The sequence below is a fragment of the Helicoverpa zea genome, chromosome 17 (genome assembly GCF_022581195.2).
Source record: "Helicoverpa zea isolate HzStark_Cry1AcR chromosome 17, ilHelZeax1.1, whole genome shotgun sequence".
Lineage (NCBI taxonomy): Eukaryota > Metazoa > Arthropoda > Insecta > Lepidoptera > Noctuidae > Helicoverpa > Helicoverpa zea.
Window position 1 is genome coordinate 11,063,063 of NC_061468.1, and position 13,328 is coordinate 11,076,390.

The window sequence follows — 13,328 nt, forward strand, 5'->3', positions numbered from 1 at the left end:
CACTCTGACAAAAAAATAAATCGAAAATTCGAAATAAATTTTGAAAACAGTACGCACACCTGCGAAACTGATGGCATTGACATTTTTGACAGTGACAGATTTGAGATAATCTGCTGGAATGGTCTGAGTGCTTAGTGCGAGTTTTCGTGAATTTTTTTACGGACTCACATGAGAGCGCGTATACTAAGATTTGTATGCAGTGTTGCCAACTTAGTGGATTTTCCACTAATACTGGTGGTTTAAGTCCCCTATTTAGTGGCGAAATGTTGAAAGTACTGCGGGTCAAGTAGCGAAATGTAAGTTTTGTGGTACAACTTTAAGGAGTTACTATGGAGATTTGAAGTCTCACGGAATGTCAAAAAAGCATCTACAAAACAAAAAGGTGAACGACTACTATATAATTATATTAAGTACTCATTCATTGGTCAAATGCGTAACTAAACAATTTGTGAAACTACTACGCCGATTATAATTTGTGAAGGATTCGGATCGGGTCGGATGAATTGCTAAACAGATGTAATGCTTTGTCTGTTTTAATTTTCTATCGTTGCCGAGTTACATCTTTGGATGATTAAATTGTTTTAGGTTACAATAAAATATAAACAATATTTTTTTAGTGGTGAATTTGGTGATTTTAAGTGTGGGATAAATTTTTGTTAGTGGTTTTCTGGTGGTTTTAAAAGTTGACTCTGGTGGTAAGCTTCTACAACTGTTGGCAACACTGTTTGTATGGAACAAAAACAGGTTCCAATTTTTGACACTAGGTGGAGCTGAGTGCTTAGTGCGAGTTTTCGTGAATTTTTTTACGGACTCACATGAGAGCGCGTATACTAAGATTTGTATGCAGTGTTGCCAACTTAGTGGATTTTCCACTAATACTGGTGGTTTAAGTCCCCTATTTAGTGGCGAAATGTTGAAAGTACTGCGGGTCAAGTAGCGAAATGTAAGTTTTGTGGTACAACTTTAAGGAGTTACTATGGAGATTTGAAGTCTCACGGAATGTCAAAAAAGCATCTACAAAACAAAAAGGTGAACGACTACTATATAATTATATTAAGTACTCATTCATTGGTCAAATGCGTAACTAAACAATTTGTGAAACTACTACGCCGATTATAATTTGTGAAGGATTCGGATCGGGTCGGATGAATTGCTAAACAGATGTAATGCTTTGTCTGTTTTAATTTTCTATCGTTGCCGAGTTACATCTTTGGATGATTAAATTGTTTTAGGTTACAATAAAATATAAACAATATTTTTTTAGTGGTGAATTTGGTGATTTTAAGTGTGGGATAAATTTTTGTTAGTGGTTTTCTGGTGGTTTTAAAAGTTGACTCTGGTGGTAAGCTTCTACAACTGTTGGCAACACTGTTTGTATGGAACAAAAACAGGTTCCAATTTTTGACACTAGGTGGAGCTGTTTTTGTTCCATACAAATCTTAGTATACGCGCTCTCATGTGAGTCCGTAAAAAAATTCACGAAAACTCGCACTAAGCACTCTGTTTTTGTTCCATACAAATCTTAGTATACGCGCTCTCATGTGAGTCCGTAAAAAAATTCACGAAAACTCGCACTAAGCACTCAGTTAAGTACTTTCTTAAAATTCACGTTTTGGCGCCAATTCAAATGCTGTAATTTCCTTTTTGTTTTCTTTCGCTGTGGCTGTATTAGAGGGTGGAGATTCGAGCCCCATTGGCACATTAAAACATCGGACCTACCTATAGGTTATCAGAGTGCAGTGTCCGTTTGCTACCCCACAGTTCGTTACCATAATGACATATTGCACTATATTACTGCATATTCGTCGTAGACAGCTACTGTACTTAGATCACGACTTAGGCCCACTAGATATTGGAATGATGGTGATGATAGAGCTAGAGATTTCTGGTCCCTAAACATATACATATCATTACTATGTGCGGATGTGTGTATGCAGTCTAATAAAAACATCATCACCTTCTAGTCTAACCGGATGCAACTGAGTACCAGGGTATTTCCAAGTTTTCTCTTAAGAAAAAAAACAGACAGCGTATTAATTTACTCATGTAATATGTATGTAAAAAGGCATGGTTGCGTAGGTACGTAGGTACAAATAGATAGGATACAATACATATTGTAAGAGCGACGGGCGGCTCGACCTATTTGCACCAGACCGGAACAAATTTGTAGGACCCAATGGAATTAGAACCATCTCTGCGTCCACTGTTGTGCTACACAGTACACATTCTATGTACACACGTACTTATAAACACATACATAGCTTCTGTGTTTGAAGGCTTAAAGTTTTTATCCAGGTATGAGGTACCTACCAAAGTAATACGTTTTTCAACCGACTTTTTTGTCATTATCACCGATATAGACATCTAAAGGCCATAGTACTGATTACTTAATAGTTAATTGTAGTAAGTGTCTGATGTTGTTTCTATTAGAATATTGCGAAGCACAGCTCTACATTTGCATATTTAAACTGTGACAGAGTACAAAGTACAACTCGGAAATAAACAGTTCTCATAAAATAATAGCTTATATAGGAATGTGGAAAAGTAAAATAGGTACCTTATGTAGTTATACATTAACTACATACTAACATTACCTTATAAAAATTATGAATGATGAAACGAATATTTAGTTAATTACTTAGTTTTAGTTCTTTGTAATCAATTGAATGGCGCAATACATACATAGTAAAACACTAAAAACACTTATTTGTACTTACAATAAAATAGTAAAACAGTCTTCTTTTTCTTTTCCTAAATAACTGTTTACTGTGACATGAAGAGGTCGTTGCTAAAACGTTGCAGAATTTTTGTAAGTTTACATTTCTTTCGACGTAGGTAGGTAGGACATAATTACATGGTTCACGCTTTCTTACATTTTAATTAAACCTACAGACTTGTTTATTATCTTTTTTCTTTTATTTCATGTACCCGGGAGTTTTTTCAACGCCTAAAAGAATTAAAGAAATTAAAAGGTTTTGGTCGTCCAAACGAATGCACCCGTGTGATACGAACGTAATTGTTTTTAACGAATGAAGTAGCTATTCGTGTACTACCAGATGTGTACCTATTAGGTCAATAGGTATTTGATTAAGGGCAAATTTTTCAGTCACCATATAAGAATGTTTAATGTTTTGACAGCTTTTGTTTGTAGATACTTTAGAAGATTTGTAAAACCGCTATTTGTATAACCGATAAAAGTATTTGTTGAATGAAAAATCGGCGCAAAAAATTACCATGAAAAGGTAATTATTGCCAAACCTAACCAAATTCTCAAAATTGTATCAAAGTTTGTCTGTCAAATGGTGAGAATAGAGTGTATCAAATCTGTTTGTCTGTCGTATGGTGCCGACAGGTAAGTTCCTTTTCAGGCGTTTTGAGGATCCCTTATTCCGCACTAAGCCCTAAAAGTAAGCAAGTTGGTGAGTGAAAAAAAGATATAGAGTAGGGCCTATTAATTCTTGTAGCCTCTGGGTTGTTTATCGCGGCAGTTTGCGGTTCGCCGTGAGATGCCTCATGGGAAATTAGCGACGACTGTGCGATGCCGTCGCGGACTCCAGAAAGCACCCAATTTTGAAGTTTTTAAACTGCGAACGAATAGCTGGCTGCCTTGCGCCGGTGTAAAGTTTCTTTTTAATAGGAACGTAAAATGGAGCCAGATAGACTTCCAAAATTGAAAAAATGAATATTTGCCGCAGAATTCGATCTTGGAACCACTGATGGTTCTCATTCAGAACTTCATCGTTTTTATAACACTGCCTCTAATGTGTCAATTATTTTTTACCAAACATAGACCAGAGAGAAAAAAACTTGAGAAAGAAAATCCAAAGTTAACCATAGCGTAAGTATAAATAAATTATTTAAGCTACATAATAACCGTTTTCCAAAAAAATCTACCGTTCCATTTCAATTTTTGGCGTTATGTCACCACTTTATTCTGCTTACCCCGTTAAGGGGACGTGATCAAATATTCCGTAAACGCTCAGCGGGGCTAGATTAGCGTAATCCGGTAAGTGAACCTAATCATATTTGCTCAGAACAAAAACCACAGAAACTGTTGCCGCAGACTACGTACAAACTACCAGTACTTAGTTACAAGCGATAGCGATTTACGGCCCAATATGCGATCTATCTGTTGGTTGGCTTAATAGAGATATCATTTCACAAGCCCCATACAAATATTGTCAAATTATCTGTATACTTCGATAGAGTATTGGGTGTGGCCGTTAAATAAAGTAGGTATCTTTAGTATAACTTATACTTAAGGAGAAATCCTCCTCCTTCTCCTTTATCTAAGCCATGCAGTTTAGAATAAACTTAACGAAGAGTAGGTAGTATATTTCTGTCTTCAAACTTCTTGTCGTCACTGAACACCGGCCGCGCTGTTTTTACACTTTTTTTTTAATTTTATCACAATCTGTGCGGTTCTTTTGCCATGAAGAATTCTATGAACGCAAAAGTAATTAAGTAATTTTACAAAAACTCTTAAGTTTTTAACTTGACAACAAACTATATCTCCCTCTTGAAGGGAATTCTGCCGTACCTAATCCTAATAGTAGCTTTAACTATGTATAATAAACTAGCTTCTGCCAGCGGTTTCACCCGCATCCCGGAAACCTTTGCACGAACCCGAAAGCCCGATAAAAAGTAGCCTAAAGCCTTCCTCGATAAATGGGCTATCTAACACTGAAAACATTTTTCAAATCGGACCAGTAGTTCCTGAGATTAGCGCGTTCAAACAAACAAACTTTTCAGCTTTATAATATTAGTATAGATAAAATGCGTTGTATGTCCGTTCGTCTGCTATGATGTGGACTGTTTTCAACACTTCCCAAAAATATTGTAGGTTAGCATATGATTGATTACTTTGATATTATAAAAAAAATCATAAGCAGAGATACATTCTTTCTTATGAATAACTAACTTCTTCTTGGATATAGGTAGGTTAGGTTAGGTCGGATTAGGTTTTGAAGGTGAGAGGTAGTTACCCTAGACTGCGGGTGAAACTCTGGGGTACAGCTAGTGATAAAACTCTCTCTGTAGATGGTGATGCCTATTTCTAAGTAAGATTTAGAGCATTTTACAAAGAGTACCTTTTTAGTTTATTGAGGTGTCAAATTCAACCAAACGGATTCGCTAATATTGAACAATGTGCCGGTAATAAAGAAGTAGGTTATGTTTGTGTAAATCTGGAATTTAATTTCTTATACGAAAATCAAAAATTTTATCATCCCAAAATTCTGAAACCTCTCGTATATACCTACTTAGTATAAAGCAAAATGTTTTAACGAGGCTTCAGAAAAATCATCATTTACGGCTTAACCAAATTTAATGTAATCGTAAAGTCGCGGCCGGCTGTAATAAAATTGTAATTAATGGCCGTTTTTTTGCTACAATTAAAAATGTCGGCTAAAGAAAAACGGGAAGGGTCGGGGAGACTGCCAGCGAACTGATAGGTGTTGGGAGAGACAAATATTCTCTACTATAAAGCTGAGCGATTGCGGTTACAAAAACCATAAATGCTGGTGAATAAACCTTTAACTTATTTGAAAAATATGCTGTCTTACCTTTACCTACTCTAAAACCAATGAAAATTAGTTTAAAAATCTTAAATTCGTCAATCATAAACAAGCAAACATAAACAACAAGTTTACGAAAAAATACGTTTCCCAACGAAAACTTTAAGGGCCTTACTACAAAAACTTTAAACCCTGTTTTACACTTGTCTAATAAAATTGTGGCAGCAAAATGAACCATATGTCAACGTCATAATTTGACATTTTTTTAGACAAGGCATAAACTGACGTTTAAAAGTTTTTGTGGTAAGACGGTATAAGTCAAAATGGCTGCATTCAGCCAGCCGCGGCGACCGTTGAGTCGAGATTAAAAAGAACTTTAATTGATTACGTGAGCCACTGGGCCCGAGCAAAAAAGGCACAAAGTCCTCAGGCCAACTAATTAACGCTCGATTTAAAGTTGAAAAGAAATCTGTGAAGAATCCCTCGCTGTTAGTATGTACTTTTTTGTTCCAATGATGCCATGGGATGTATCTATACCTACTAAATTCGAGCAAGAACCTAACAATAGATAAACAATTTTGATATGACATTTTATTAAAAAAAATACAGTTCTTTTGCAACTTTAATGCACTTTGGCAAAACACCAAACTTACGAAGCTTTTTGATTCACTTATACAGTACGATTTTGCACGAACCAGTTAATTTAGTTCGAGTGGCAAAACCGAAACATGGCGTACCTTTATTTTACTTGGAAAAATTGACTCGGCCCATCGCTTATGAGGAACGCCAATGGAAAGAGGGCCCAAACTACCCGGAGCTTTTAGCGAGAAGGGTTCTTTTGATTATTATGGCGAAGCTCACTTACTCCGCTTTTTAAAACGCACCCCGATGTTTCTAAATTATTCCTAATACGGTGAACATATCGTACCTCCGTGGTGGGTGCAAACAAACACTAGAAGTGTTATGTTTGTGCGGTAAGACTGATCATTTCATTCTTTATCTATGATTTTACATTATAAAGCACGCGCTTATCTCAAGAACTTCTAGTCCGTTTCGAAAACTGATTTCAGTGTTAGATGGCTCATTATCCAGGAAGGCTGCTTGTTACTCTTTGTCCAGCTGCAGGAATTTTTTTTCAAGTGCTTGTTTTAATAATAAATTCGACTGTTTTATTATTTTATATTAATGCTAAATTAGTAAAAAGTTGCGAAAAGTGTTCCACTAACAATCACAGTCTTAGATAAAGCTCATCAGTAATCGCCCAGCGTAAAATAAAATATAATTATTTGTGTAAAAATTCGTACATTTCGCTTTTATTGGCGAGCGGACGTGATCAGATTACAGTTCGGAGCAAGCAAACAATTTTACGATAGTATTTATGGCATTAAACACGGGAAAGTGTCCCTGATACGGAACCCAGCCCTCATTCGGGGCTATAAATTATAATCGAAAAGAGCCCACAACTCGAGTCGCCAAAACGTGGAAATTATTACGTTTCCCGCGCTCACCCGCTGTCAGTGTTGCCAGCAGCTATATTTTATTTATACCTTTTACGAGTGTTGCCAGCCATAAAAAAGTTTTAGTAGGTGTTGTAAAAGTAAAGGTGCCGGTTTTTTCTCTCGTTAGAATACAGCGTTGATAGGTAACGCGAATAGTGTTTTATTTAATAGTTGGTACGTTTGTAGGTAACGATTTAACTGCGCGTGTGGTTTTATTTAAATGCTAGTTGTAAGCCAATATTTGGACAGACCAGGAATATAATCTACTTTCTTGTTTACCCGTCAACAGAATTCTAAGAATCTTTTATTAATAACAAGTTTATTAAGAACAAGAATATTCTAGACGCAGAGAATATGTAAGCAAGTACAATCGAGTGAAAAAACCTTTTGTAATATAAGTGTTTACTTCGAGCGGTGTACGTTCGGCAAACAACATTTATAACCAAATGCGGGTAGTTTACACTGTTACCGAATGTACCTGTGAGTGTCTGTGCAATATCCGCTCCTACCTCATATCCGCTGTTCGTTCTCAGACTTTAGGCTGCGGATACGTGCATAAGCGACAGCGATTTGAAACGGGAATCTTCCGCGTACTACTAGATGTTAAAAAATCGTGTTAGAAAAAAGGGTTCCAATTGATGAAACCCAAGTTGATTCTTGGTGATTTCAACTTGGGTTTCATCAATTGGAACAGGAATAATGAGGAGGTATATCTCTCCCCATCAAATTATGAAAACTCACTGGGCTATCCTCTAATTGACTTTTTGTCACTAAACCAACTGCATCAATTTAATTCCACTGAAAATGCTGAACGTAGGATCTTAGATTTAGTGTTAAGTAACATACCTAATCTAACTGTCACCAAGCCTACTGACCTGCTAAGTAAATTGGACTCGCATCACCCTAACTTGCTTATATCCATTCCTTTCTCGGATATAAAACAACTTAAAACTAACTATCGTTCTGGTTATAACTTTTTTAAAGCCGACTATGAGCAGATCAAAAATCAACTTAAAAATGTTGATTGGAACTGCACCTTTCATAACTGTATTAATGTTAATGAAAAGGTTGAAGCTTTCTATAGTGTGCTTCAAACTATTATCGACAATTTTGTACCCAAATATTCGAAGAAAAAAGCAAAATATCCAGCTTGGTTTTCCAATGCACTTATTAGGACGCTGTCTGAAAAGGAGAAATTTAGACAAAAATACCGCAAATATAAGAATCCTCGGGACAGACTCACCTTTGAATTACTTCGTAGTCGCTGCCATACATTAATGAATAAGTGCTACAATGAGTACAAAAGTAATATTGAGAATGATATTCCAAAGAATCCTAAAACGTTTTGGAGGTTTATAAAAGATAAACGTCGTGGTGAATCCAGCATACCTGCTGACATGTTTTTGAATGATAGAGTAGTTAGTGGTGGTCCAGAAATAGCTAACCTTTTTGCAGATCAATTTGTATCTGTTTTTAGTCGTGCACCAGCCAATACTACGGTAAATAAATATTCAAATGAATTTTCAGGGATTGACTCAATTATAAGTACTATTAAATTTACAGAGAACCAAGTTTTGAGTAAACTCAAATGTATAGATACCTCGAAAGGACCTGGTCCTGATTCCATACCGCCCTTATTTGTTAAATTTTGTTGTCGAGAACTTGCTCTACCATTGCAGCTTATTTACAATTCTTCTCTTGCTGACGGTACCTTCCCGGATGTTTGGAAAAGAGCAAAAATAGTCCCGGTTTTTAAAAAAGGAGATCCAGCCAATGTTAAAAATTATCGTCCTATCTCAATTTTATCATGTTTTTCGAAGATCTTTGAAGCCCTTGTCTGTCCTATTGTCACTCGCCATATAGATAAAATTATCTCACCCAATCAACATGGTTTTAAAGCTGGTCGTAGCGTAGAAACGAATCTCGTCGAGTTTGTATCGGATGTGACATTAGCTCTTGACAAAAGGTTGGAAGTAGATGCTGTGTACACTGATTTCAGCAGTGCATTTGATAAAGTTGATCATTCTCTGCTATTATTGAAACTAGAGTATAATGGCATACATGGTTCACTGCTAAACTGGTTTTCATCCTATTTGGCTCGTAGAACGCAAATTTTAGTCGTCAATGGCTATGAGTCTTACCCATACTATGCAGACTCAGGAGTTCCTCAGGGCTCTCATCTTGCACCAGTTCTGTTCTCACTGTTCATTAATGATATTACACATCAAATCCTCCACTGTAAGTACTTAATGTTTGCAGATGATCTTAAGATATATAAAACTATTTCTTCACATGAGGATACTTTCTTGATTCAGAAGGATTTAGACAGAATAGAGGACTGGTGCAGGTTAAACCACATGCAGCTTAATGTCCAAAAATGTAGCCACATACGATTTTCCAGGAAGAAGCAGTCCAATTTGATATCGTACAACATCAAAGGTGCAGTATTGAACTCCGTTACTGAGGTACGCGATCTGGGCGTTATTATGGACAACAACATGAATTTTAGAAGCCATATAGATGGCATTGTCACAAAATCAGCACGATTACTTGGATTCCTTAAGAGGAGTTCGAGAGGGTTTAAACTGGTTAGAACAAAGATAGTCCTATATAACGCTTTAGTTCGTAGCAACCTGGAATTTGCCAGCGTGGTATGGAACCCGTTCTATGCTGTACAGTCGCAAAGAGTTGAAAGCATTCAAAGGGCTTTCACAAAGCACCTCGCTTATACATCTGGTGAAATATCTCCTCGGTGTCCATATGAACAACGTATCCAGTGCTATAAAATGAATTCCCTACGTGACCGTCGTCTGATGCAAGATCTCTTGTTTTTCTTTAAATTATTAAATAATAAATTAGACTGCATGAAACTTGTGGAAAGTGTGGGACTAAAAGTACCATATAATATCCCTAGACATCCCATAACCAACCTGTTTCATACTCCAGCAACTAGAACCAATATAGGAGTAAACTCGCCACTGGTCAGACTCAGCAGAGAGATGAACTCAGTGATTAAATCAGCTCCAGATCTTGACATTTACAATGTCTCGATTAATACCTTTAAGGCCCAATTACTGGAATCCCAAAAATTGCAACATCGACAAAATGTTACGTAAAATGTTATGTTTTTATGTTATTCTATTGCTCTATTTGTATTTGAATTTTTATTTTAATTTATATTTTTTACATTTTTAGTTACCCTAAGTTTTGATCTCATGATGTTCTCACAAAATATAGTTTTATAAGTTGTAAGTATTTCTAAGACAGTTTTTATTGTTCTCATAAGTTTATGTGTTATGTATTGCAACAAGTTTAGTTTTACTTTAATTTTAATTTTAATAAGAAGTGTTTTTTGTTTTGTATAATTTTCTATCATTATTTAGCGTATGTTGGTTAACCTAGAATTGGCGACTGTGTAAGTCCTAGTAATAACAAAAATTGTACTCTAAGCTTTATCTACACAGAAGCTGTTGGTAAACCTTGTAATAAATAAATAAATAAAAAGGGTTTTATTTTATAAATCCAAAAGAATGTTATAATCAAGTCAAATGTTAGTACAACATTTAAAGAGTCAGTAGATCAACATTATGTAATTTGAGGAGTATTGTAGATTTGAAACACATCGTTTGATTATTAACTCCCGTTTTTTTCTAAAATCAGCACTGATCTCAACAGATAGCTTGGTAGATCTAATTAAAATTCTTATGTCTTCTTCCTAAATCATTCAACCCACGGGTCTACAGATTTTATAAATATTTCTATATTCTCTACGTTTTTTCTCTTGCTTTGTAAATAAGCTACCCGCTACCGCTTACTCAGTGGCCACTACTTTACTGAAAGCAGTCGCAAAGGCAAGGGAGGTAGCGAAATTGAGACGGTAGGCGTACCGAACGGTTTCACTCAGCCATCGCAAGGATATAACATTTGTGCCGGTATAATGTAGCTGTCAGATTGAGACTGTTATTATTTGTGTATCGGAGTTTCGTGGTTGCCAGTTAAAAGTGGTAATGTATGATAAATAGTTTGGATTATCAGTATGATGTGGGTAGGTCTTGTATATTCTTAGACACTCATAATCTCCGAGAGTACGGGCTTTGGGATTGTTCGAAAGAGTTAACGCAGCCCTGGACCGTTGGCTTTTGGTGTTGGCTTCTTGTCTTCATAATCTGAAGAAGCTAGTATTTTCTGCAGAACGAATGGCTATCCGGGATAGTATATACTAGGGTGGTTGGTGTTCGTTGGCGGTTGCTTACGTTCAGCAGTGGGCTGCAATTCGTTGATATGATGATGATGAATGTCTATCCGATTTCTTACACCCATTTACCCAGAAAGATATGTAATGCAATTGATTCACATTAAGCTCACACTTTAACGTATTTTTACAATCCGCAGTATAATACTCAATCATGTCCATAAGATCGAGTATAACACCTAGTCAACATGTAAAAAAAGGTAATACATACTTTTTTTACTTAATTACGTTTTTCAGGAACATTCTCATTGCCATTCAGACCTGAGAACACTATCCCATATATTTTCCCCTAAAAACGACCAATATTCACTTGCTATAAGGACATTGGTCCCAAAATAAGTCGTTTGGTTCGGTTTTTCGGTCCTAACACCCGGTTCTTGTACCAATGACAAATGGCCATGGAACATATTTTAGGGTACAAAAGCCTTACGTGTCTGATTAAGGGACGGAAAATCCAATCATTTGACATAAACTTTCCATGCCGCATTGAGGAAGTCAATGTGTAAGGTATCTGTCACATTGATAGTTGCAAGCGAAGCTATACAATGCTATTTTGTTTTGGGGACGTCCATTTTGGAATTAGGGTGTTATAAAAATAATTTTGACATCATTTAATGAACAATAACTTTGCCACATTCTTATAACGAAGTACGCCTTGGCTCATTAGTACGTTTAAGTTATAGCTTGGTAAACCACTTACCAGTACAGAAAAAGTGCAGTAGAAATCGGGCAAGGAATGATTCTTGGCCAATAATACCTTCACTATTTCAGAATCTAAGGCGATATTTTAAAATTGCCCTTATATTCCCCCTAAAATATAAAATACCTTTTTATCGCATTCAAACCAAGTGTACGCAATCTTTATATTCGTAAGGAATTGAGCAATCTGTACGGTCGGCAGTAAATTTCAGCAAGGAGTGGAGGCGACACTTTTTATTCCTTTCAGGAAATAATCTGCACCTACTCCGAACAGTGTTTCAATTAATTTGCTATCAGTACATGTATTTTGTGGGAGTCTTAGTAAAATACGGTAACGACGTTAATGTTGGTGTAGTATTAAAAATGTAATCGTAATAATGAACACACAATTATTATTTTCAGCTAAGATAATGTGTACTTTCTAAGTATATCATGGACACCAATGGCTGATAAAAAGGTGAAGGAAAACATCTTGAGGAAACCTGGACTATAAAGTCTGAAATCACCAACCCGCATTGAGCAAGCGTGGTGATTAATGCTCAATCCTTCTCTGTGTGAGAGGAGGTCTGTGCCCAGCAGTGGGACGACAAAAAGGCTGTAACAGTAACAGTGAGAAGATAATGTGTTGGGTTTTTTTCCCAAATGTTTTCAATTGCCAGGAAACATTAGGGAAGATTCTATTGCAACCACTTTGTTACATAATAAGAACAGAAAACCATATAGACTATAAAGTATATACCAACCCAAAAATCGAGTGTCACTAACGGCTATTCCCGAAATTCTATCTTTAGTAAGCAAATCCACAGATAGATCGAATTAGGAATAGCCGTAACCAACAAAGCTGTTTACTACATTGCTTCATACCTGTTTCCTCCGAAGTTTCTAAGCATAACGTTGTAAAAACAAATGTTCGTCAATAATACAGGTTTTTACAGATACTGACATAAAACGAGACGGCCAACAAACCCTAATCTTTTAAATTACTTCGCAACTAATTCGCGTAAACATTTTTTCGTCAAACTCCGCCAAAGATTGATTAAAAAACTTTTTTTACTATCAATGATGATATGGACTCGATTTATTGTAAAAGTTTTTTTTTGTTATATATTATATGTACTTCTTACTTATATTTTTCTTAATACAAAGTCACATTTGGCAGGAAATTAACCGTTTAAGGTTCTTTATTGACATTTGCGGAGCGGAAAATTATGTATCGTTGCGCAGAAAAGTGTTTCTGCTTCGTATGGTAAGAAAATTGATTTGAAAAAATAAATGTAAAGCTGCACTTTGTATTGATAGACAATTTTACTAGCTGTTTTCTCGTTGGTTCAACCGCTTAGTTCCCGTGGTAACTGCTACCCA